Below are 9,174 nucleotides of genomic sequence, written 5' to 3'. Positions count from 1 at the left end.
AGGCGTGAGCCACCTCGCCCGGCCAAAAATAACTTTTAAAAAATAAACCAGTTGTGCCAGGCGCAGTGGCTCATGTCTGTATTCCCAGCACTTTGGGAGACTGAGGGGGGCGGATCACCTGAGGTCAGGAGTTTGAGACCAGCCTGGCCAGCATGGTGAAACCTCATCTGTATTAAAAATACAAAAATTAGCTGGGCGTGGTGGCAGGCACCTGTAATCCCAGCTACTCAGGAGGCTGAGGCACAAGAATCGCTTGAACCCGGGAGGCAGAATTTGCAGTGAGCCGATATCAGGCCATTGCACTCCAGCCTAGACAACAAGAGTGAAACTCCGTCTTGAAAAAAAAACTAACCATATGTGGTGGCACATGCCTGTAGTCCCAGCTTCTCCAGAGGCTGAGGTTGGAGGATCACTTGAGCCCAGGAGATAGAGGCTGCAGTGAGCCGTGATTGCCCCACTGCACTCCAGCCTGAGCAACAGAGCTAGACTTTATCTCTAAAAACAAAAAAGAAAAACAAAAAAAGGCCGGGCGCGGTGGCTCACACCTGTAATCCCAGCACTTTGGAAGGCTAAAGCAGGTGGATTACCTGAGGTCAGGAGTTCAAGACCAGCCTGGCCAACATGGTGAAACCCTGTCTCTACTAAAAAATACAAAAATCAGCCGGGCATGGTGGCAGGCACCTGTAATCCCAGCTACTCAGGAGGCTGAGGTACAAGAATTGCTTGAACCCGGGAGGCAGAGGTTGCAGTGAGCAGAGATCATGCCACTGCACTCCAGCCTGGGCGACAGAGCAAGACTCCATCTCAAAGAAAAAACGAAACAAAAACACTAAAAAGAACATTTCAGCTGCTTGTCAAGAGACTGGACATGGAGGGGCAAGAGTTGGAGCAGGACATCTGGTGAGGAGCTGCCACATCAACATCTTTTGATCACTCCAGACCATGTTTTGAGTGGGGCCTCTGCTAGAATGTGGTCCAGCCTAAGATGCCTTAATTCTGACACTCAGTGCCGGTAGAGGCCCTGTGAGGTCACACTGTGGAGGCTTCTCAGGAAAGTGTTGGCTCTAAAATCAACGTCTTGGTTCATTCCTTTGATGCTGGAGACAATGACCTGTGTCTCCTCATATGTCTGCTCAAGACTGTTACAAACAGGGTGGAGTGTCTCTTAGTCTAGGAGCTTGGGCTGCTCTGGAGTTTGCACAAATACAAATCATCATCACAGGCTCTCATGCCGTGTGTCTTGGTTATGACCCAAAACAGCCCTTCAGCAGTGGACATCTACATAGTGGAAGTTCCCAAACACCTCTTTTTTTAAAAAAAAATATAGAGACAGGGTCTCACTATGTTGCCCAGGCTGGTCTCAAATTCCTGGCCTCAAGAGATCCTCCTGCCTCAGCCTCCCAAAGTGCTGGGATTACAGGTGTGAGCCACTGAGTCTGGCCCTTTTTTGTTGTTGTTGTTTTTAGACAGGGTCTTGCTCTGTCATGCAGGCTGGAGTGCAGTGGCATGATTACAGCTCACTGCAGCTTCAAATTCCTGGGCTCAAGTGATCCTCCTGCCTCAGCCTCCTGAGAAGCTGGGACCACAGGCATACAGCCACACCCAGCTAAGTAAAAAAAAAATAAAAAAATTCTGGAGACAAGGTCTCACTATATTGACCAGGCTGGTCTTGAACTCCTGATCTAAAGCCATCCTCCTGCCTCTGCCTCCCACCTTGAACACCTCTTTTCCCCAGTTTGAAAATGAAATCCACACTTTAAGAAGGAGGAACAAATGGGGAAGACAGGAAGCCAAGAAGCCAACCAGGCTTGCCTGGATAAACACTAAATCCCTTACATTGGTTTTACTTCAATGATACAGCTAATAAAGGGTTGTTGACTTTTTTAAGTTCCTATTTGGCAAGTGAACAGTTTCTTCCTCAGTAAATTTGAACATTAATAATCTATTCTGTGATTAAATGAAGCAAATATTTTACACATGGGAAACCATTGTTAAATGATTGATTATATTATAGAAAGGGATGAATGGGACGGGGGAAAGGCAGGGGTGGATGTCAGTGCCTGTGTCCCTGTGCTCCCCACCCACCTCCTCTGTCCCTGCTCCCCAATGGTGTTTGTCAAGGGGCACAGTGCGCTGAAGGAGGGGTTACCAGGTGGCATATCCAGAAGACATCATTCTCGGCTACATGGAATCCACTTACTTTGATCTAATTTCTTTACTCATAAAATTCATTAAACATTCACATCAGCAGCTTCTGAATATCTAAGCCAATTGTTAAACATAGTGATGTTACTGGATTCTTAAAACAAGCTGGAGGCCAGCCGGGCACAGTGGCTCACACCTGCAATCCTAACACTTTGGGCAGCTGAGGGTGGATCACCTGAGGTCAGCAATCAGAGACCAGCCTGGCCAACATGGCGAAACCCCATCTTTACTAAAAAAAATACAAAAAAATTAGCCGGGCAGGGTGGCAGGCCTGTAATCCCAGATACTCTGGAGGCTGAGGCAGGAAAATCGCTGGAACCCTGGGGTCAGAGGTTGCAGTTAGCCGAGATCGCACCACTGTACTACAGCCTAGGTGATAGAGCAAGACTCTGTCTCAGAAAAAAGCAAAACAAGTTAGAGAAGGGTTTTTTTTTTTTAGCTTCATTTTGAAATTGTGAAGACAGGCAGTGAGAGTGAGTGAGTTGTCCAAATTCCGACTGCAAGCTGGAGAGCGTGCAATTCCTGGCCTTTTGTAGCCAGAGTGTGTGGGCCCGCTGTGTGGTGGTGTGCACTCCCCCCTCCGTCTGCCGGCACTACCATGTACCACGTCTGGCCTTGTCACCTGGAGACTTGGGAGTCTTCTTTTGTTTTCCCTGACTTTTGTCACCAGATCTGCTTACTTACAGTCCTGTTGGTTGTGCCCCTCCCAGCCTTTCCCGTCTTCCTCCTTTTTATCTTGGTCATTATTTCAACCCAGCTAGAATCATATCTGGCCCAGATTACTGCATTAGTTCCTAGTTGGAGTCCTTTAAACTCTCTTTTTTAAACAAAGATGGCTGAACAGGTGGCTCATGCCTATAATCCAAGCACTTTGGGAAGCTGAGGCAGGAGGATCACTTGAGGCCAAGAGTTCAAGACAAGCCTGGGCATCAGAGTGAGACCCCCATCTCTACAAAAAAAATTTTAAATTAGCTGGGTGAAGGAAATAATGTATACAGTGGTCAATTTCCAAGACAAAGTGCCTTAGATTAGGTCAGCAAACTACAGAAGAAACAGGGTATACACGGCTCGGCGTGGTGACTCACGCCTGTAATCCCAGCACTTTGGGAGGCCAAGGCGGGTGGATCATGAGGTCAGGAGATCGAGACCATCGTGGCTAACACAGTGAAACCCCATATCTACTAAAAATACAAAAAAAAAAAAAAAAATAGCTGGGCGTGGTGGCGGGCGCATGTAGTCCAAGCTACTCAGGAGGCTGAGGCAGGAGAACGGCCTGAACCCGGGAGGCGGACGTTGCAGTGAGCCAAGATTGCGCCACTGCACTCCCACCTGGCTGACAGAGCAAGACTCCATCTTAAAAAAACAAACAAACAAAAAAACACCTAAAGCCCCTACCCAACAACCAATAGGTGACATCCAGGAAGATTGTGACCCCATAATACTCAGCCTATGTATGAGGAAATGGGAGGGACCTGCACACAAGAGGATAAATTGCTTGTTGAAACTGTTCTGAGTGTGCCTGCCTATCAGACACCCAATCCTGCAAGACCATTGTTAAAAGTCTTACTTTCACTGTTCTCTGGGTATCTGAGTCCATTCTTTGTGTTTGGACAGGTGAGTTTGTTTCTCACACTGGGCGTGGTGGTGCAACCTCCACCTCCCGGGTTCAAGTGATTCTCCCTTCCTCAGCCTCCTGAGTAGCTGGGATTGCAGGCACCTGCCACCATGCCCAGCTAATTTTTGTATTTTTAGTAAAGACGGGGTTTCATGGTGTTGGCCATGCTGGTCTCGAGCTCCTGATCTCAGGTGATCTGCCTGCCTCGGGCTCCCAAAGTGCTGGGATTACAGGTGTGAGCCACCGGCCCTGGTCCAGTTGTGAAGTCTTATACAGAGTATCAGTCAATGTTATTCCCTGGTTTTGAATGTATTTGTTTTACTTCAAGAGTAAGTTGGTGGGTGCAGTTGGTCACACCTGTAATCCCAGCATTTTGGGAGGCTGAGACAAGTGGATCACTTGAGGTCAGGAGTTTGAGACCAGCCTGGCCAACATGGTAAAACCCTGTCTCTACTAAAAATACAAAAATTAACCAGGCATGGTGGTGGGTGCCTGTAATCCCACCTACTCGGGAGAGTTTGAGACAGGAGAATCACTTGAACCCAGGAGGCGGAAGTTGCAGTGAGCTGAGATCATGCCACTGCGCTCCAGCCTGGGGGATAGAGTGACACTCTGTCTCCAGAAAAAAAAAAAAAAAGGAGGGAAGTGGTATCTAGAGGAATTAAATGAAATTTGATGCTAAGAGATAAAGGGAGAAAATTGAGAGTGTAAAAAAGCAATATTTAAAGAGTTTAGCTAGTGTTTTTATCAGAAATAGTGTTTCTTGGACTCTTCTCCATTACAAAAGTGGCCAGGTATAGTGACTCATTCCTGTAATCCTAACACTTTGGGAAGCCAAGGCAGGAGAAACGCTTGAGGCCAGGAGTTCAAGACCCAGCCTGGGCAACAGAGCAAAACTCCATTGCTCCAAAAAGGATTTTTTTCAGATTAACCAAGTGCAGTGGCACACACCTGTAGTCCCAACTACTTGGGAGGCTGAGGTGTGAGGATCACTTGAGCCCAGGAGGCAGAGGTTACAGTGAGCCAAGATCTCACCACTGCACTCCAGCCTAGGTGATAGAGCAAGGCCCTGGCTCTAAAGGAAATTTTAAAGATTGCCCTTGGAATTAAGATTAATATGTATTCCCTGTGGTTTCCAGGGTATCAAGGAAAAAAAAAGGAGGCAGAAAGACAGAGAAGAAGAAAAGGAAAATTTGAGCAAGAATGGAAGAAGGGCTGGGCGCGGTGGCTCATGCCTATAATTTCAGCACTTTGGGAGGCCTAGACGGGTGGATCACCTCAGGTCAGGAGTTCAAGACCAGCCTGACCAACATGGCGAAACCCCATCTATACTAAAAATACAAAAATTAGTAGGGCATGGTGGCGGGCACCTGCAATCCTAGCTACTCGGGAGGCTGAGGCAGGAGAATCGCTTGAACACAGGAAGCGGAGGTTGCAGTGAGCTGAGATCATGCCATTACACTCCAACCTGGGGGACAGAGCAAGACTCTGTCTCAAAAAAAAAAAAAAAAAAAAAAGTTTTCTGAGCCCAGGTGCAGTGTTTCATGCCTATAACCCCAACACTGGGGAGGCTGAGGCAGGCAGATCATTTGAGGTCAGGAGTTTGACACCAGCCTGGCCAACATGGTGAAATCCCATCTCTACCAAAAAATACAAAAATTAGTTGGGCATGGCAGTGGGTGCCTATAATCCCAGCTACTTGGGAGGCTGAGGAAGGGAGAATCACTTGAATCCGGGAGGTGGAGGTTGCAGTGAGCCGAGATCGCGTCATTGCTCTCCAGCCTGGGCAACGAGTAAAACTCTGTCTCAAAAAAAAATTAAAATAAAAATAAGTCAGTAAAATAAATAAAAATACAAAAATTAGCTGGGCGTGGTGGTGGGCGCCTGTAATCCCAGCTACTTGGAAGGCTGAGGCAGGAGAATCACTTGAACTCAGGAAATGGGAGGTTGCAGTGAGCCAGAATTGCTCCATTGCACTCCAGCCTGGGCAACAAGAGTGAAACTCCATCTCAAAAGAAAAAAAAAAAAAAAATATATATATATAGTGAGAGAGAGAGAGAAAGTTTACCTCTACTTGATGAGTCAAGTCTCTTCAGTGTGTGAAAAATAAATGCTTTTTTTTTTCAGCCACCCCAGACTTCTGGGAAAGGAGCCTGGAGCTGTGCCCAAGCATCCCAGCCTTTGCCCTCAATTGCAAACAGAGTGGAGTGTCTCTTAGCTCAGAAGTTTGTGCTGCTCGAGAGTTTGCACAAATACAAAGTTGAGAAATACTCCTTGCTGAAAGGGGTGTAAAAGGCAAAGGACAAACCAGCTGTCCTCTGAAGTGAAGACATTTCTATTCTATGTTGGGCTATGATCTTGGAGGATGCAGGCAAGGAACAAGTTTTGCTGGTTTTTCAGTGAGAGACCCCTTGTATTAAGAGAGGCTCTTCTCTCTCTACCTGGTGAGTTATTTCATCTCTTTGGTACCCATTTCCTCATGTTTAAACTTAGGAGTGAAACCACACGTCCCCTAAGATCCTTTTCTCTTAGCTGTTCTGTGAGTTAATTAATGAGATTTGTTTTCCCATTAGCATACATCCAAAAAGGTAATCAGGGTAGGTTTTCCATGTTTCCTGGAATCTTGTAATTGCCCCAAATGAAGTGGGAGTATTTGGAGGAGAAGCCCTTCCTTGCTTCCTTTATTTCATTTTTAGAGACGAAATCTCTCTGTCACCCAGGCTGGAGAGCAGTGGTGCAATCCTGGCTCACTGCAACCTCCAATTCTTGGCCTCAAGTGATCCTCCCATCCCAGCCTCTGGAGTAGCTGGGACAACAGGCTCACACCACCATGCCCAGCTAATTTTTAAAATTATTTTGTAGAGACAGGGTCTCACTGTGTTGCCCAGGCTGGTCTCAAACTCCTGGCCTCAAGTGATCCTTCTGCTGCAGCCTCCCAAAGTGCTGGGATTACAGGCGTGAGACATTGTGCCTGGCCCTTCATTGCTTTCTAATAACCTTAATTCTTTTGAATATCTTTAGAACTACAGTGGTTTTGTCTTTTGAGGCTAGAGTTGATTTCCATAAATAGTCATTTTGAGCCAGGTCTTTTGAATAAAGTGAGTAGCCAGAGATGATGCCACAACTTTGGCGAAAACAGTTTCCCAAGGATCACGCCATGAACTCTAAAATGCTGTGTGCCGGTCACTGGGCCACAGTTCACTCTTCTTGCCAAATTCAGAATTGCAAATGAAAACTTTATTTTATTTATTTATTTAATTTTTTTAGAGAGAGTCTCGCTCTGTCACACAGGCTGGAGTGCAGTGGTGTGATCTCAGCTCACTGCAACCTCCACCTCCCGGGTTCAAGAGATTCTCCTGCCTCAGCCTCCCATGTAGCTGGGATTACAGGCATGTGCCACCATGCCCAGCTAATTTTTGTACTTTATTTATTTTTTGAGATGGAGTCTTGACCTGTCACCCCGGCTGGAGTGCAGTGGTGCAATCTCAGCTCACTGCAACCTCCACCTCCCGGGTTCAAGCGATTCTCCCTGCCCCTCCGACTCCTGAGTAGCTGTGATTACAAGTGCCCACCACCACACCCGGCTAATTTTTGTATTTTTAGTAAAGACGAGGTTTCACCATGTTGGCCAGGCTGGTCTCGAACTCCTGATCTCAAGTAATCCACCTGCCTTGGCCTCCCAAAGTGCTAGGATTACAGGCATGAGCCACTGCACCCGGCCTAATTTTTGGACTTTTAGTAGATACGGAGTTTCACCATGTTGGTCAGGCTGGTCTCCAACTCCTGACCTCAAATGATCTGTCCGCCTTGGCCTCCCAAAGTGCTGGAATTACAGGCATGAGCCACTGTGCCTGGCCAATTTTTTCTGATATCAAAGGAATCACCAGGGTCTTCCCTTTCTTTTGATTCATTTATTTTCTTGGTTCTGAAATATTTTTTTAAATATGGAATGCTTCATGAATTTGTTTGTTATCCTTTCACAGGGACCATGCTCATCTTCTCCATGTCGTGCCCATTTTAGTATACGTGCTGCCGAAGTGAGCACTGGTTCTGGATTGATTGATTGATTGATTTGTTTGTTTATTTGTTTTTGAGACAGGGTTTCACTGTGTCTTCCAGGCTGGAATACTGTGGTATCATCATGGCTCACTGCAACCTCCGCTCCCCAGGGCTCAAGCAGTCCTCTTGCGTGGGCCTCCCAAAGTGTTGAGATTACAGGCATGAGCCACTGTGCCCAGCCTGGAATGTTTAACTGCTGACTTTGATGCCTGGTTTTGGTTGTACTAGACACTCCCACTACTTTTTTCTGTAAAAATTACTGGTTTCTTTAGCTCCTTAAAAAGATCTTTGGTGTTTTATATATCAAAATATGTGAGGCCAGGTGTGGTGGCTCATGCCTGTAATCCCAGCATTTGAGGAAGCCAAGGTGGGAGGATCTCTCAAGCCCAAGAGTTCAAAACCAGTCTGGGCAACATAGTGAGACCCTGTCTCTATAAGAACTAAAAAATTAGCTGGGCACGATGGTGCATGCATGTAGTCCCAGCTCTTGGAAGGCTGAGGCAGGAAGATCACTTGAGCCCAAGAGGTCGAGGCTTTAGTGAGCCATGATCATGCCACTGCACTCCAGCTTGGGTGACAGAGTGAGACCCTCTCTCAAAAAAAAAAAAAAAAAAGTAGATTAATAATTGCGGAAACATTTTCTATGCTCCAGATTACTTTAAAAATTAGACCTAATCTTGGCCAGGCATGGTGGCTCACGCCTGTAATCCCAGCACTTTAGGAGACCAAGGCAGGTGGATCACTTGAGGTCAGAAGTTGGAAACCAGTCTGGCCAACATGATGAAAGCCTGTGGGTAAAAGTAAAGTTGGGTGTGGTGGCTCTCTCTGGATTTCTTGATGCTTTTAATACCCTGAGTCCTCTACCCCACTCTGAACCACATTGACACTTGTGCACCAAGGTGCGTGGTGTGGCCCCAGTGCCCACAGGATCGCTTGTAAGAACTGCTTCAGCCCCCACCTGTGGCCTCTCCTCCAGGGTGAAGTCTGGTTCCTGATGTTCACACCACACTCCTTCTCACCAGGGTGCACAGGCATCACTGCCTACAAAACATTTGATTGAAACCTGTTCCTTGTGGGGCCACCTTACCTGTCCAGGATGGCTTTCTCTGAAGCCAGTTCTCCCACCACAGTGGAAGTAAAGAAAATTATGAAAATTGGCCAGGCACAGTGGCTCATGCCTGTAATCCCAGTACTTTGGGAGGCCGAGTGGGGCAGATCACTCATGGTCAGGAGTTCGAGACCAGCCTGGCCAACATGGCAAAACCTGGTCTCTAATAAAAATACAAAAAATTAGT

The 9,174-nt window shown here is 46.8% G+C and overlaps 1 non-coding gene across 1 annotated transcript; it reads right to left on the bottom strand.

The window, feature by feature from the left end:
* Positions 1–7,758: 7,758 nt before the first annotated feature.
* On the bottom strand, positions 7,759–7,865 carry LOC129490832 (U6 spliceosomal RNA). Its single transcript, XR_008660324.1, has one exon. It is a non-coding gene; the product is annotated as a U6 spliceosomal RNA (small nuclear RNA).
* Between the last annotated feature and the right edge of the window lie 1,309 nt (positions 7,866–9,174).

Source organism: Symphalangus syndactylus, chromosome 9, assembly GCF_028878055.3.
Source record: "Symphalangus syndactylus isolate Jambi chromosome 9, NHGRI_mSymSyn1-v2.1_pri, whole genome shotgun sequence".
In the NCBI taxonomy this organism is placed as follows: domain Eukaryota; kingdom Metazoa; phylum Chordata; class Mammalia; order Primates; family Hylobatidae; genus Symphalangus; species Symphalangus syndactylus.
The sequence above is the reverse complement of the archived record's forward strand: the minus strand, read 5'-3'. Positions and strand labels throughout refer to the sequence as shown.